This window comes from Toxorhynchites rutilus, chromosome 3 (genome assembly GCF_029784135.1).
Source record: "Toxorhynchites rutilus septentrionalis strain SRP chromosome 3, ASM2978413v1, whole genome shotgun sequence".
NCBI classification, from domain to species: Eukaryota; Metazoa; Arthropoda; class Insecta; order Diptera; family Culicidae; genus Toxorhynchites; species Toxorhynchites rutilus.
The window spans coordinates 178253948-178271118 of NC_073746.1; the positions used below are offsets into that span (position 1 = coordinate 178253948).

General features: G+C 39.1%; 1 long non-coding RNA gene across 1 annotated transcript; it reads right to left on the reverse strand.

The window, feature by feature from the left end:
• Window positions 1-318: 318 nt before the first annotated feature.
• On the reverse strand, window positions 319-671 carry LOC129775366 (uncharacterized). The gene is made up of 3 exons (XR_008742943.1): window positions 572-671; window positions 448-511; window positions 319-393 (listed from the first exon to the last, which is right to left on the reverse strand). It is a non-coding gene; the product is annotated as an uncharacterized LOC129775366 (long non-coding RNA).
• Window positions 672-17171: the final 16500 nt, after the last annotated feature.

A 17171-nucleotide genomic window follows, 5' to 3' on the forward strand; every position in this document is an offset into this window, starting at 1 on the left:
GCTCCAGTCGTGGTTCTCAACATCTTCCGTCACTCCCACACAGTCGAAATGGTACCAAATGCTACAATCGTCGCATTGGACCATCCGGCTGTTATCGTACTTTTTGCAGATAGGACAACTATAATCCTGTGGTGGAGTTCGATCGATTGGCATCTTTCAATTTTGTCCGGGAAAACGAAAATTTTAATAATGTTGCAGAGTGCAACAAACGAAACAATTTCCTAAATGATAACTTGTAAACTTTATTACAGAGTTAAAATTTTCCTGTAAATTACATTTGTTTCTTAGTACATATTTTTTAGGTTATTTAATCTATGCTTACGTTTGTGGGTTTCGTGGAATTCGTTGCATTCGTTCCCTGAACTATATTGAATGGAACCTGAATAGGTACACCTGTATATATCAACAATTAGTAGGCTATTTTGAGCCATTTATTATATAAAATACCTCAAATTCGAGTATCTCGCACGACCTCACGGAATATAAGTGGAGACAATCAATCAACCTACACCTGAGCGATTAATTTATTATTATTCGAATTCTTATAAAGTTTTATTGGTTTCTAACTTACTTCAAGCTTCAAACGGAATAGGATACAGTAATTCAAAGAAATTTATAAATTGGATATAAAGAATTCAGAAACCACTTTAGTAATCAAGCCACGTTTTTCCACTATCTATTGTAATTTTTTCTACTTGTCAACCGACTAAGCGAACTAATTTTAAGGTTTGATCAAAACAAGGTTTGAGTGTGTCAGTTAGACCTTATAGCTGGTTTGAAGGTGCGTTGCTACACGAGGGGTGTCGCAACACTCGGAGATAATCGAGTTGAAGACGATTTGACACTTATAATAATTCTAATAAAATCATTAAAATTAACTGCAATATCAGTGGCAGATACATAGTCTCTTTCAACAAGACGAATAAATGTTTGAAAGGTCACCTACTGATGTCTCTGGTTGAAAGCAACCACAACCACAAAGAACTTGTGAAAGAAAATAAGAGTGCAATCCTTTATGAATAAAGGGTGTGTCACATCAAATTGCATCACGGAAAAAAACGCTGTAGAAATTCGCCCAGTAGACCGATCCTTTTGAAAATTTTAGACAGTAAAGTAAAAACTATTAAACAACTTTTGGCATTTTCTTTTTATTCATACTTCGAGCCCAAGCCCGTATGCTCGCACCTTCCTCTTTACCCCGTCCATAAGGTTCTGTACAACGTTAGGTTGTAGTTTTTTTTGAACAGAAATCCATTTTCTCTTGAAGTCCGCCTCCGATTTGACAACTTTTGGGTTCTTCCGGAGGGCCTGCTTCATAATCGCCCAATATTTCTCTATTGGGCGAAGCTCCGGCCCGTTGGGCGGGTTCATTTCCTTTTGCACGAAGGTGACCCCGTTGGCTTCGTACCACTCCAACACATCCTTTGAATAGTGGCACGAAGATCCGGCCAGAAGATGGTCGGGCCCTCGTGCTGCTTCAATAGTGGTAGTAAGCGCTTCTGTAGGCACTCCTTAAGGTAAACCTGCCCGTTTACCGTGCCGGTCATCACGAAGGGGGCGCTCCGCTTTCCGCAAGAGCAGATCGCTTGCCACACCATGTACTTTTTGGTAAACTTGGATAGTTTCTGCTGGCGAATCTCCTCCGGAACGCTGAATTTGTCCTCTGCGGAGAAGAACAACAGGCCCGGCAGCTGACGAAAGTCCGCTTTGACGTAGGTTTCGTCGTCCATTACCAGGCAATGCGGCTTCGTCAGCATTTCGGTGTACAGCTTCCGGGCTCGCGTCTTCCCCACCATGTTTTGCCTTTCGTCGCGGTTAGGAGCCTTCTGAACCTTGTATGTACGCAGGCCCTCCCACTGCTTGGTCCGCTGGACGAATGAACTTGACAAATTCAGCTTATTGGCGACATCCCGGACCGAACTTCTCGGATCACGTCTAAACTGCTTAACTACGCGTTGTGCTCTTTTTCACTGACGGAGCATCCATTTTTGCCGTTCTTCACCTTCCGGTCGATGGTTAGGTTCTCGAAGTATCGTTTTAGTACTCTGCTGACCGTGGATTGGACGATTCCCAGCATCTTACCGATGTCCCGATGTGACAACTCCGGATTCTCGAAATGAGTGCGCAGGATTAATTCACGACGCTCTTTTTCGTTCGACGACATTTTTCCGTGATGCAATTTGATGTGACACACCCTTTAGTAAGAATCCTCTCGATAGAAGGTCCAAGAGAAAGGAATCGTGTGTTACCCTGATCAAGCATTTTAGCATCATGTTCACCGACTAAACCACAAAAACTCTTCATTTTTTCTACACGAATCGTATAAATATGAAGATATTCATAAAGTTTTGCAAACGGAGCTTTCAATATCGATTGCATGTTGAAGACAGTTATGTAAAATCTCTGCGAATACAATAATGTAAATCTCGATTCGTTCATTCGAATAAAATTATTGATGATAGTGGAATATTAAGAAGTATAAGTGTTTTCTGTATACTCAAAAAACGGTACAAATTGATAAAAAAAACGCGACAATGAAAATCGTTCGAAAAAATGGTACTGTCCCGTTAAAAACGGTACGTTTGGTCAGTCTACTTATGTAGCTCCTAAACATCAGCTAAACTTTTGATTCTCCGGATTTAAAATCCTTTTCTAGATGTACTTTTTATTCCGGACATGGGTTTGTGAAACATAAGTATTCATTTTGATTTTTGACATTTTTTTGTCACTGGTTAGGCACTACATTTGACAGTACACTAAATTGATGTATTAGGCTGTCAAAAAAGTCCTGCGGTATTTTTTTTTGAATTTTCATTTGTTCATAAAATTAGTTACAATCATCTGTTTTAAGTCAAATATGCGCCGTTTTGTTCGATGACTTGTTCCCAACGAGATGCCAACTTCATAATACCCCTGTTATAGAAGCTCGCTCCCTTATTGGCAAAAAACTCGGATAGCCAATTTTCACAGGCCTCTTTTGTGGCGAACTTCTGACTACCTAGCTCGTTCGCCATGGACAAAAACAGGTGGTAGTCACTTGGTACAAGGTCCGGACTATACGGCGGATGCAAAAGAACCTCCCATCCGAGCTCCCGGAGCTTCTGGCGCGTCACCAAAGAAGTGTGTGGCCTTGCGTTGTCCTGATGGAAGACAATGCGGCCTCTGTTTATCAAAGATGGCCTATTCTTCATGAGTGCTACCTTCAAGCGGTCCAGTTGTTGGCAGTACTGGTCCGAATTGAGCGTTTGGCCATAGGGAAGCAGCTCATAATAGATTATTCCTTGACAATCCCACCAAACACACAGCAGAACCTTCCTGGCCGTTAATGAGGGCTTGGCCACCGTCTGAGCCGCTTCAGCGGGCTTCGACCACGACCGTTTGCGCTTCACGTTATCGTAAGTGACCCACTTTTCATCGCCAGTCACCATCCGCTTCAGAAACGGGTCGATTTTGTTGCGATTCAGCAGCGATTCACATGCGTCGATACGGTCAAAGATGTTTTTTTGCGTCAACGTGTGTGGCACCCATACATCGAGCTTCTTTGTGAATCCAAGCTTCTTCAAATGGTTAATAACGGTTTGATGACTTATCCCCAGCTCTTGGCCGATGCTACGGCTGCTACTATGCCGGTCTTTCTCGGCTAATTCGCAATTTTCGACGACAGGCCTTCCGGAGCGTGGCGCATCTTCGACGACCTCTACACCAGAACGAAAACGTTGAAACCATCGTTGTGCGGTGGAAATGGAAACTGTATCGGGTCCATAAACTGCACAAATTTTATTGGCAGCTTGAGATGCATTTTTGCCTTTGTCATAGTAGTACTGTAAAATATGTCGGATTTTCTCTTCATTTTGCTCCATATTTGCGACACTATAACTCACGAACGACTTAACCAAACAAAACACTGTCAAGAACTATATTATTTATATTATATAAATACCTTTCCAACAAGCTATAGCATGACTCGATACAATGGATACAACTAGAACTACGCGCTTACAACGGAAATACCGCAGGACTTTTTTGACAGCCTAATAATTGTAACTATAAGTTACATTAATTCAACATGCAAAAAATGTCATTTGGTATGATATTGAATGTAATGAAAAAGTATCCGGATTCAAAAGCATTACTGTACTATAGTTGTCCTTAGCTCAACGCCATTCTTTCAACCCTGAATATCTAGTAAGAAAAGAAGCAACAACGCGAAAAAAGCGTTATGTTATCATCTAGAAATTTATTTTTATTCGAGACATAACAGTCAAACATTGTATCGTTGCGACGGCTGATTTTTTTCCTTCTACGGTCGGATATAATATGATGTCTATTTTGGGGTGCCCTTTAGTTAACATAACGACGGTGGAAATCAGGAGGTAACATAGCTCTATTAAGGTTAAGTTATGTGAACAACGGTTATTTGTTTGTGTTGGCTTAGTATAGGCGAACATAAGACATTTCACATATAGGCAATGTTTATACGGTAATCACATTCATTATTATCTTTCGGAACGAAAAAAGGACGATATAGAAGTTTTCTCCAGCTTTTTCAATTATGTTTAGTGCAAATATTTCATTTATTGCAAAAGCAAGAGTACCAAAACTTTAGGGGCCGAATGTGCGAGCTAGAACGATTAGATCAACATCATAAATTACTTTGTGGTCAAAATCCACTCAAAAGAAAAACCTATGCTCATTTTTCATTTTTCCCACTCAAATTCTCCACTCTTGCTTCCACTTGATCACTTGCCATCGTGTCGCATAAATCAGGTCGGTTTTCTCTAGCGTCAAACTATCATCGTTCTGAATAAATTTGTTACATTTTTCAACTTCCATGTTCGTACCAGCACAGAAAGTAAAATGGCGACATGGGGGGAAATATTTTAGCCTACATTTCACTGAGTTTGCTTCCACTGGAAAACAATGTTATGAATAACAAAGCGGTTTTTCTCTCTATTTTTCTTACTCCTTTTAGAATTATTGATTTCATCTAAACTAAGAGTTTTAATATTTTCAAACGTCATATTTTCTGAATGAATTTTATTTCTTCTTAACTAAGTATAAGTAGAGCGTAAGAATAAAACAGCTGTTCAATGGTTTATGACAGAGGAGAGAACCAAATCGAGAGCACAACTTTTCTATATAGTAGGGGAAGGTGCTCCTGACTCGGCTCTGCGATGACATAGGGGAGGTGGGGGTAAAACGGACATGTTAAGAAGAACTTCAATTATATCTTTGGAAACTCATGTTTCCCAAAACTTTGATGCAGTTTCTTGCAATCCAATATACTGTTTTTATACCTCATTGGTCAAATGTTTTACAAAAAAGTGTATTGCAATGTTTTTTATTGAAATTAAAACAGACTGAAAAGAACAACATTTTTTTCGATGCGGATAATATGGAAATGTTTGAACATGAAGCGTAGAGGTTTATCGATCGCGAGTGGAATAATTTTATTCAACCAAGGTCTGAACTCATCAAGAATGTCCGTTAAATGATGAAACAACTGAATAAAACCACCTAGGAGTGATATCGTGCAGTATAAACGGACAGACCCTCAACTATTTTGCTTTTGGTTCCAGTCAGCTTCTAAACAGTCCACATTTGGCGATTTAATTTCCATTTATAAACGCATGGCATCTCACTCCCACTGGCCTCTGTCCGGTTTACCCCACCATTACAATTATTTCATAATTTAAATTTTCCACTCAAAAATGAAAAATACTTTTCCTTACATACCTAATATCGCTTCTCTGTTAACTCACAAACCGGAATATAACCATGAGCGAATAAAATTTCGATATTAAACCACTCAAAATGCTCAATATCGAAGCAGCTAAAATTACATCCACACGCGAAATCATGTATGATTTTCGGTTTTTGTTTTCCTTTTCCACTTTTGATCAGTATTCATTGCCATAGGGTGACTTAAATGATGTAGAATAACATGTAGAAGGTGTTCTCATTAACAGAAATCTGAAATCCTAATTGTAACTATACAAATCAACCACATGTGTCCATATTACCCCTACTGTCCGTATTACCCACGGTTCCCCCACGGTTCCCCTACATCCCCACCACTTTCCTCAACGTTTTATTGTATTGCACAACTATTCCATGCTGCTTCCGATTTTATTCATGCAGTCATGAACTAAGTAAGATAACAATAACAGTAAGCTGCCATCAGGTGGAGTCTTTGTCATCAGTAATTTCAATATGAAACTGATACATACCGTTCTGAATCATATTTCGGACAACATCTTATTTCGGACACTTTGTTCTAATATCTTGAAATGCTTCATGCACTGATGATACAACTATAAATTTAATATCACAATTGCTTCTTTAGAGTGATCCCTTGGTTTCACTATCACTTCGTTTAAGAATAGCATTGAATTATCACATAATCGGCAAAAATCTATCAACACTACTCACTATCGTTTGTGTTTGACGTTTGTTTTGCGTGAGCACGTAGAATTTACCCATTCATAAATATTTAAATTTCTCTCGTATTTCATCAGTTCTCATCATCGTTAACAGTTTACTGTGATTGCTAAGGTAAGTGTTTCGCAGTTGACTATAAAATATAATCAAGTGTAATGTAATTTTCGTTCATAAAATCACAAAATAAAGTGTCCGAAATTTGAATTAAATCTGTCCGAAATTTGATTTAGTGTCCGAAGTTTGATTTTTATTCGCTTCATTTAAAGAGCATTTTATTCGATGATTTTATTATGTTTTCAATCAAATAGGTACCAAAGTAGAAAGCTTGAAAACATATTGAACTAATTTATTAAAAATATCTACCAAGTAATACCTGTGCATAAAGTTTAGATCTGTTTTCTGCATCATATGCCTTAAGCGTCCGAAATATAATTCGGAACGGTATACGACTATAGAACTAATTGACATACAATCACCGTGATCATATTCCCTGAGAGAAAATAAAATTTCACTTTTCTCGTGCAATCGGGCTTGTGTCCAGTTTTCGAGAACGGCAGCATAGCTTATTTCCTATTCTTAGCTCGTATTTCGTTGGACAGAATGGAAATGGATATCAGGATTTGCTTTCAATCGGAATTGCTGGAAATTTGAATTGCTAGATTCACATTTGATTAATTAAAACACAGATGCGACCAATACAGTCGATTTGAACCCTCTATAAAATAGGCCAGAAAGTTGAATGTCAATTAAGTTTCGTCTATTTCGATTTTATATTCGAATTTATTTTTGGAATTCAAATTTTGATCCACAAGTTACTTCTTGCAATCGCTCCATTAAGAAACCAAGTCAGCACGAGCAGCTAATCGATAAAATGTAAAATTAAAACATTCCTATCTTAATTGATTGTCGTTCGTATTTTTGATGAAAAGAAGTTTCAGATTTTTCCGTGGTTCGAGATCCAATATTTTCTGAATTGAGTTGGACTGTGCAAACGATAACTGTCTACAAATCTGTTTTTCATATTTATATCTTTCAATAATTGAAACGCTTCTCATCTTACGGTGCAACACTCACGATGGGTAAATATAATTCCGTGGTTCGCCCATTCCAGAAAACATTGTCCGAACTTACTTGCGGTGAACTGGGCAATTATCGATATACAAAAACAGATTTGATAGACAGTCATTGTTCGCACAGCCCAACTCAATTGAGGAAATACTGGAGCTCGAACAACGGAAAATTCTATTTTTATATTTTATATTATATATATATATATATATTTTTATATTTTATACTTATATATATATATATATATATATATATATATATCTTTTCTTTTTTTTTTTTCAAAAATACGTTTTTGAGAAAAACGAATTTTAATTTTTAAAATAACTTTTTTGTCGTCGAATTTTTTTTTCCAAAAAACTTTTGGTTTTTTTTGTGAAAATTTAAACAATTTCCCACATTTCACCCTTTGACAATCATTTTGTAGGTATCATAGTTTTTAAGTTATAATTTTTTGTAAAAAATTAACTTTTTCCAAAAAGTAGTCTAACTCTTTTTCGAATATTCCAAGTATGCAAAGTTACTTAAATGACCCATGTCGTTACACCCACAACGTTTCACTACTATCTGAGATGGTGCTGCCAACTCCTTAGACGAGTTGGCATGAAATTCGTCATGTGTTAAAATTTACCAGTTGGATCCACAGCGCAAATGATGCTGATACAATTGAGAAGATCAGTGTTTTTCGTTAACCATACTAGAGAATGTTCTCAGGTAAGGACTGTTTTCAAATGACAAAAAAAACTCATTAACCTAGCCAAAGCAATTTAATCATTTTAAATAATCTCTTTGAAATCCGAAAAATACGGTTTCAGACACCTGAACGGAATCATTTATTATTTTATTCGCAATCATTGACTACTCTCGACGTGCCATTCATGCACTCAAGTCGAACTGAGTATCCAATTTGTGGCAAAAGAAACAAGCAATATGAAAATGGATAAGCTATAAACTCAATGCGGCTGTCGCTTTTCTTCTGGCTCGAATTTCCACGAAACATTGGCTGAAATCAGCAATGCTTCCTGATGATGGCAAGCATATGTATCGAATCAAACATAAGATATGATAAACACATATTCATTGAAACTTAGTGTCAGCCCAGGGTGCCGAAACGAAAAGTGTTTCAGGTACTGTGAGCTATTCATCAGAATACTTTGGCGTAAAAACCTGAGTAATTTTATGGTAACACATATGTCAATATCATCAATATGTTGGATGCATACTTTTTCCCACATGCCTTTCAATATAAGTGAATGTACTCGTAAAACTGTTCCGAAGTATATTTTATGACCCAATATGTGACACGTTTCAGACATTCCCGGATGATGCTATGGTTTTCATTTGAATCGAGTAGAGCAACTCAGTTACAGCTGTATGAATATGTAACATTTCTGCAAAACACTCTATCAACATATTCAGGGGTTTATCTGATATACATAATCTCTGAGTTCCATCTTGAAATGGGTAAAAGCGTGCGCAGTGCTTTGATAATCAGTGTTCATGTAGAACCGCCTTTCTAATGATATTAATGATATTAGACCGAAAGAGCAAAACAAAAAAATATGACTCATTAACAAAATGTTTGGATACAAATGGACAAATGGAAATTAGAAACACTGAGTATATCCACACTTACATCAGATCTTCTGAGGGTACAAAATTGAAATGTAAGGAAGTGAGAGTCGCACAACTGACGGAAAAAAAGTAAGCTGCTTGAAATAAGAATCAAACTCTGTAGAAAATGCAGACGGAGTTTGATACTTGTCTAATCTACACGTGTTCGAATTTTCTCATAAACACCTCACTCCACTGATCATCATGAAATATTAAACTATAATTATAAGGGTACGTCAGCATGCTTCGCGTTTCGAAAAAAAATCAATGATATCTAATGAAACTTTGATATCACAGTACCTTTAATATTTCTTTCAGCTTTACAGATTACGTTACACAGATAATACCTATTACTATTTAATCGGAGCACTCTCAATCGTCTATGAAATTTATTCAAGATTGCCTGTCAAAAAATTTTAGTAACTTGTGCACGTTTCGGGCTCTCTTTTTTGGGCATGGAAAACTTGTAACGAGGAATAATAAAATCAATTTCATCTCGTTCTGCTAAAAGCATCTGCTGATTTGAATGTGAAATTTGAATTTGAAATAGAATTCTTTTCCTTTCTTGGTTTATTGAATCCTAAATTGTGCTAAATCGTCTAATTCTCCTTTTCCTAAATATTCTTTTATCGGCAGCAACGGGAATGATAAGCATAAACGTTACGCTGCTTGCGAAGCACAATTATACTTTGCAATATTTTCTACTACATGTCAGCCGTTGGTAGTATCCAGACATTATATTTCGCAATATCTGTTCGCCACTTGCTGCTACTTTTGATTCCGAAATGACTTTTTATCACTGCTGTTCTGGAAACTTTTCCCACGGACAGTGTCCGTGTGCGCTTCTAACTTTTTCTCCGGTAGAAAATGTAGGATGCGTAGCAGATGTGTCACAAGATTGAATTTAGCAGAAAACTTTTCCTATTATACAAGATAACAGGTGAACTTTGGAAAGAAATTCAAAGTATCTATTAACAGGCCCCGCTACAGCACTTGTAACATCGACTAAACGTTCAAAGCTACACAATAATCGCTCTGAATGTTTGTGAGTTTTGGCAGGGAATTTTATTTGTTCTGGAATAAGAATATGTCAACAACGTTTGTCACATTCCTTGCGGTTACGAAAAGTAACCTTTTTTTTATTATTAATTCGTTTATATTTACAGGCTCAGTTACTTAGGTTTAAAGGAGCCGAATTCTTAAATATAATTTTAAAACTATATATATATATAAACAATTTTCTTACATCTATGGTTAGAAAGGTGGAAAACCGATCACTCGCGGTGTACTCGAGTTTAGGAGGGTGACATATTTTTAGGAGAAGGATGGGATATAAGGAAATTGTAACAATGTTGATGAACACTCATTTCATAAATCTATTCGTATATCTATAGTGTATTTACATTTCAACTTATTCTACTATTTATAGCAAGGGGACGAATTACCCGCAAAGGAAGGAAAGGAGGGTATAAGGATAAGGTCAATCACACACGAAGATCTATAGTTTTAAGGAAAACATATATATGGGACATGTAATCAAGGTCTAACCGAGCCAACACATCTCTCACCGGCACATTGGGCTGTCTCCTCGGGCCCGAAGGGAGTTTTCTAAATTCGATCTGGCGACCAGATACACCTCGCACGACCAAACAATGTGCTCGATGTCGTGATAACCTTGGCCACAAACGCAGAGATTGCTGCTGGCAAGATTGAAACGAAAGAGTAGTGCATCTAACGAACAGTGATTGGACATGAGTCGGGAGAAGGTGCGAATAAAGTCCCGACTCAAGTCTAGACTTTTGAACCACGGTTTGAGGCTAACCTTAGGGATAATCGAGTGAAACCACCGGCCCAATTCATCTTCATTCCACTTGCGTTGCCAGTTAGCGATGGTAGTTTTGCGGACTAAAGAATAAAATTCATTGAAGGCGATTTGACGCTGATAAATATCGCCTTCAATTGAACCTACCTTTGCTAATGAGTCGGCCCTCTCATTACCCGGAATGGAGCAATGTGAAGGGACCCAGATAAAGGTAATGACATAACAGCGTCTGGATAAAGCACTCAAAATTTCTCGTATTCTCTCAAGGAAGTACGGCGAGTGCTTTTCCGGCCTCACTGAACGGATAGCTTCGACAGAGCTAAGACTATCCGTTACAATGTAATAGTGTTCAACAGGTCGTGAGGCGACGCTGTCCAGCGCCCAATGAATTGCTGCCAATTCAGCAATATACACTGAGCAAGGATTCTGAAGACTGTGTGAGGTGCTAAAAAATTCGTTGAACACTCCAAATCCTGTGGACTCGTTTATAGTGGACCCATCAGTAAAGTACATATTATCACAATTGATATCCCCATACTTTTCATCGAAGATCGTTGGAGCGATCCTCGATCGTTGGTAATCTGAATATCCATGGATATCTTGCTTCATGGACAGATCAAAATGCACAGAGGAATTGATGTAGTCAGGGAAACAAACACGGTTGGGAATATACGAAGAAGGATCAACCTGCATGGAGATGAATTCATGATATGAACTCATGAATCCGGAGTGAAAATTTAGCTCGATCAGCTGCTCAAAATTTCCGATCACCAATGGGTTCATGACCTTACACCGGATGACGAACCGAAGAGATAATAATTTGAAGCGATCTTTTAGTGGGAGTAGGCCTGCCAAAACCTCGAGACTCATGGTATGCGTTGAGGGCATACATCCCAACGCGATACGGAGACAAAGATACTGAATTCGCTCGAGTTTAATGAGGTGTGTTTTGGCAGCTGATTGAAAACAGAAACTGCCATACTCCATCACTGAGAGAATAGTTGTTCGATACAACATTATAAGATCTTTTGGGTGGGCTCCCCACCAGGTGCCGGTAATTGTACGGAGAAAGTTTATTCTTTGTTGGCATTTTTTACTCAGATACCTAATATGGCCCCCCCAAGTACATTTAGAGTCGAACCAAACTCCAAGATACTTGAATGACATAGCATGAGTGATCGGTTTACCCAAAAGTTGAAGCTTTGGTTTTGCTGGTTTATGCTTCCTAGAAAAAACCACCATCTCTGTTTTCTCCGTGGAGAATTCGATCCCTAGCCCAATGGCCCAGGTTGAAAAATTGTTCAAAGTATCTTGTAAGGGTCCTTGCAGGTCGGATTCGTTTGATCCTACGACAGACACCACTCCATCATCAGCATGTTGTCTTAGGCTGCAATTTTGTGTAAGGCAATTGTCGATGTCGCTTACATAGAAGTTGTACAAAAGGGGGCTTAAACATGAGCCCTGGGGGAGGCCCATGTAAGAGACCCGACTTACTGCCGAATCTCCGTGAGAAAAGTTCAAATACTTCTCACAAAGCAAGTTATATAACATATTATTCAATAGAGGCGGCAGACCCCGAGAGTGTAATTTGTCTGACAAAACCTCTATTGAAACAGAATCAAAGGCCCCCTTTATGTCCAAGAATACTGAAGTCATTTGTTTTTTTTCGGCGTAAGCCATTTGAATTTCTGAAGAAAGCAACGCAAGACAATCATTCGTCCCCTTGCCCCTGCGGAACCCATATTGTGTATCTGAGAGTAGGCCATTCGTTTCAACCCATCGATCAAGGCGAAACAAGATCATTTTCTGCAACAATTTCCGTATACAAGACAGCATTGCTATTGGGCGGTACGAATTGAAGTCGGACGCGGGTTTTCCGGGTTTCTGAATAGCTATAACTCGTACTTGTCTCCAATCATCTGGAACAATATTATTCTCCAGAAACCGATTGAATAAATTCAACAAGCGATGTTTCGCCACATCAGGGAGATTTTTCAGCAAGTTGAACTTAATTCTATCCGATCCCGGAGCAGAATTATTACATGAAAGGAGAGCAAGAGAGAATTCTACCATCGAAAACTCGGAATCAAGATCCGAGATATACCACCTACCTTGTGGTATATCTCGGACATTTTTTTCCACAGGAGCGGAATCAGGACAAACCTTCCGTGCAAAATTAAAAATCCATCGATGTGAATATTCTTCGCTTTCATTCGTTGAAGAGCGATTTCTCATGTTTCGAGCCACTTTCCATAATTTTTTCATTGACGTTTCTCGTGACAAACCTCCCACGAAATTTCGCCAATAAGCACGTTTTTTCCCTTTGATTAAGTTTTTAAATTGATCTTCAAGGGCTAAATACGTTTGAAAATTTTCAGGGGTTCCACGTTTCCGAAAAGCTTTAAATGCATTCGATTTTTCTACATAAAGCTTGGAACATTGGCTATCCCACCATAGATTGGGAGGCCTTCGGGAAATGGTGGAACCTGGGATGGGTTTCGTTTGAGCGCGAACCGCGCTGTCATAGATCAAACGAGAAAGGAAGTTATACTCCTCCAATGGAGGTAAACCATCTCTGGAATTGATGGCTAGAGCAATCGCGTCCGCATATTTTTTCCAGTCAATGTGTCTTGTGAGGTCATATGCCATGTTTATAGATTCAGAAGAATTCGACCCAATGGTGATGGAAATTTTGATTGGCAAGTGATCACTACCGTTGGGGTTCTGGATTACATTCCACTTGCAATCTAACGATAGTGAATTCGAGCAAAGCGAGAGGTCAAGAGCACTTGGGTTAGCAGGAGGTTTAGGCACACGTGTTGCTTCCCCAGTGTTCAAAACGGTCATATTGAAGTTGTTACAATGGTCATATATCAACGATGAACGATTGTCGTCGTACTGTTCCCCCCAGGCAGTTCCGTGAGAGTTGAAGTCTCCCAAGATCAATCGTGGCTCAGGAAGCAGTGAGCACATGTCATCAAGTTGTTTGCGGCTAACCGCAGCTCTCGGAGGCCAATACAAGCTGTCAATACAGAGGTCTTTGCCTCTGATGTTTGCATGACAAGCAACAGCTTCGATCCCTCCAATAGGTGGAAGGTCAATTCTAAAAAATGAGTGGCACTTATTGATCCCCAAAAGCACCCCTCCGTATCTATCATCACGGTCCAAGCGTATAATATTAAAATCGAGGAAAGAGATATCATCTCGCGAAGAAAGCCAAGTTTCGGACAGAGCAAAAACATCACAATTGAAGTTATGAATTAAAAATTTGAATGTATCCAATTTAGGGATAAGACTACGACAATTCCACTGTAAAACAGTGATATCTCCGACCTCTCTATTTGAATTAGACATCAAGAGAGATAATCATTGCAAGGAGGGGCCATGTTTGCATCAATTGTTGCAAAATTGTCTTTAATACTGGAAGCATTGAGATGACAATTGTTCTGATGGAGTCGGAAACATTAAAACACTTGAAGATTTGATCCAAAAGGTCAGACAACTTTATAAATCCCGATTGGGAAGTTGAACTGGACGGAAAAATAGGGACAGTTGGGGTTTTTGATGTCCCCTCGAGTGCTGGGTCGTTCGAAGATGAAATATTCCCACGGAAGCCAGGAGGAACCTGGTTTTGCTTGTCCGCTGCACTCGATTTTTTAGGCAAGCTAACAGAGGATATAACCGTGGGGACTTGTTCTTGAACTTTGGGAGTGGTCACATTTTTGCGCCGGGGATTCCCTTTGAAAATAAACGGTGTGCCCCCGCTAGCTGTGTCCGCTTCCATTTCATCAACTGGCAACGTGGAAAAGGTATTGTGTGTTGAGATTGGTTGTTCTTGTTGTTGGGTCAGTGGCGAAGCGCCCTTTAAAATTTCCGTAAATGTGCGCTTCGAGCGTTCCTTCAAAGAGCGCTTCTGTTTCTCCCAGCGACTCTTGTAAGTTTCACAAACTGAGAGCTCGTGTGGGGATCCCCCGCAATATGGACATTTATGCTCAGTCGCACTGCAGGATTTCCCCTCATGTTGCTCTCCGCAAGTGGCACAGCGCTCCTTGTTGGCACAATAATCCGAAGTGTGACCAACTGACTTGCATTTGTTGCAAGTCATGGGCTTTGGCACGAAGAGTCGCACAGGTAGTCTCAATTTGTCCACCATAACGTAGTCAGGGAGGGCGGCACCAGCAAAGGTGACTCGAAACGAGTCGGACGGCGTAAATTCAGTTTGGTCCCCATCATGGGAAAGTTTCCCGAGTTGGCGACAGTCCAAGATTTTCACTTCACATTGAGGGGAGCTTCTTGAACTTGCCTTTTCCTTCTGCTTTTATTTGTTCGCTCGTCAGACCCGTTTCTGTTATCACCCCCTCAATTTCTACGTTATGGGAGGGTATAAATGTTCGATATTCGAGAGTGAAATGTTGATCAGCAACAATCTCGTTTGCGTGTTTCCGGTCATTCACGACAACTTGCAATTTGTTCGGTCTAACCCTGCGAATTTCAGATACAGAAGTGTATCTGGCCAGATCTTTCATAATCTGAATCACGTTAAGGTTTTTTCCTTTCGGTTTTGGCCGGAGGAAAACAACCCACGGGCCAGTTCCAGGTGCATCTTCTGGATAAACTCTGACACGTGGAGCGAAGACAACAGAGGGGGAAGACGAGGACGAGGACGAGGACGAGGATGAGGATGAGGACGAGGACGAGGATTGGGTTGGATCGGAAGCATCAGAAGGGGGAAGCGAAATCGATGATGGGAGAGGGGGAGTGGAAGTAACAGTGGGTTGAGAAGGGAGGCTTGCAATTTTCTTAGAGGGGGACATGGTAGGATGAGCGGATTCGTCCCCAGAAGAATTATCTTCCTTATGAGGGACTCGTTTATGTTTTTTCCCAGATCTTGTATGAGATTCATTATCGGAGATCTCCATCTTTGGAGATCCTCCACTATACTCCATTTTACAAAGATTTCTGTCTTATTTTTAATTTATTATTGATTTTAACAAAAATCTCAAAAAAAAATAGCAAAAAAAATATGATAATAATTGATAATAATATTAAACAATGAACAAATGAATTGAATAATAATATTAATAATAAATATGTGTACCTTAATATAAAAGTTGTTCCAATAATGCGCTCTACTGCCCTAATCAGAGAGAGACAGAGGCTACGCGCTACGGTGACAACACAATAGCGCAAGAATAGCTTACGGAGCCACGTGGTGATGAATCCCGTTTGCGACAGTCACGCGATGTCGATCCCGTTATGCCGAATCAGTTCAACAGCCGCAATCCGGCTCGCTGCAAGAGCGCTGGTTCCTTTGTTCCTTCGTTCCACTTAACAAAAGGTCAGGTCGAAAGCGGACAGCAATGACCTTCACTCGTACATGATTCACTCGTACCAATAGCACAATAGCAAAAGTGGCAACGCACAATACCGACACTGAACTTCACTCGTCAAGAGTTGGATAGCGAATGAAAAGTAACCTTAGCTTCTATTCTATTTTCTATTCTACGAAGAACATCAGATTGAACATTATGATCCCTTGCAAGACATTCGGGTTATAGTCTTCCTACAAACGATGACAAAATAATACTAGAACTACCAACCGTTATATAATAATATAATTTGTTCGCAAGATTTTGTATTGAATTTCTTTTTTATATTTTTTTAATGAGGTTATGACTTTTTCTAAATTCATGTATTGATCAACATCATAAATTATTTTGGTCTCTCACTTCCAATTTTTCTGATATACATATGGGGTATACCCAATGAGATACATATAGAGGTGGAGCAGTAGGCGAAATGTATCTGTATTGGCAAACAAAATATCGTGTCGTAATTATTTGCAATCAATATGGAATGTATATGGAAGAAACAAAACAATGTTGAAAGTACTCACGGTTGCATGATAATTTGAGCCAAAATTCGCATGAAATCATTCAACTGGTTGTTTTTTAACAGATGACAATTATATCGTTGCTTATTTCGATTATTAATGTGACAAGAGGTCCAGAGAGCAGTCGTATGCTTAGTTCTGGAAAACAGTAACAGTGAAATTTTTCGGTGAAATTTTGATTAGTTGGCGATTATTTTCTCACAACATACACACCGAAACTGAGAGCCTTCGAAAAATGAACTTCATTACGGTAAAATAATGAAACTTCGTAATAACGTTTTTAATTGATGAATTACTTCCTGAAAATAGCATTTTCACATGGATGCGATGGGCAAT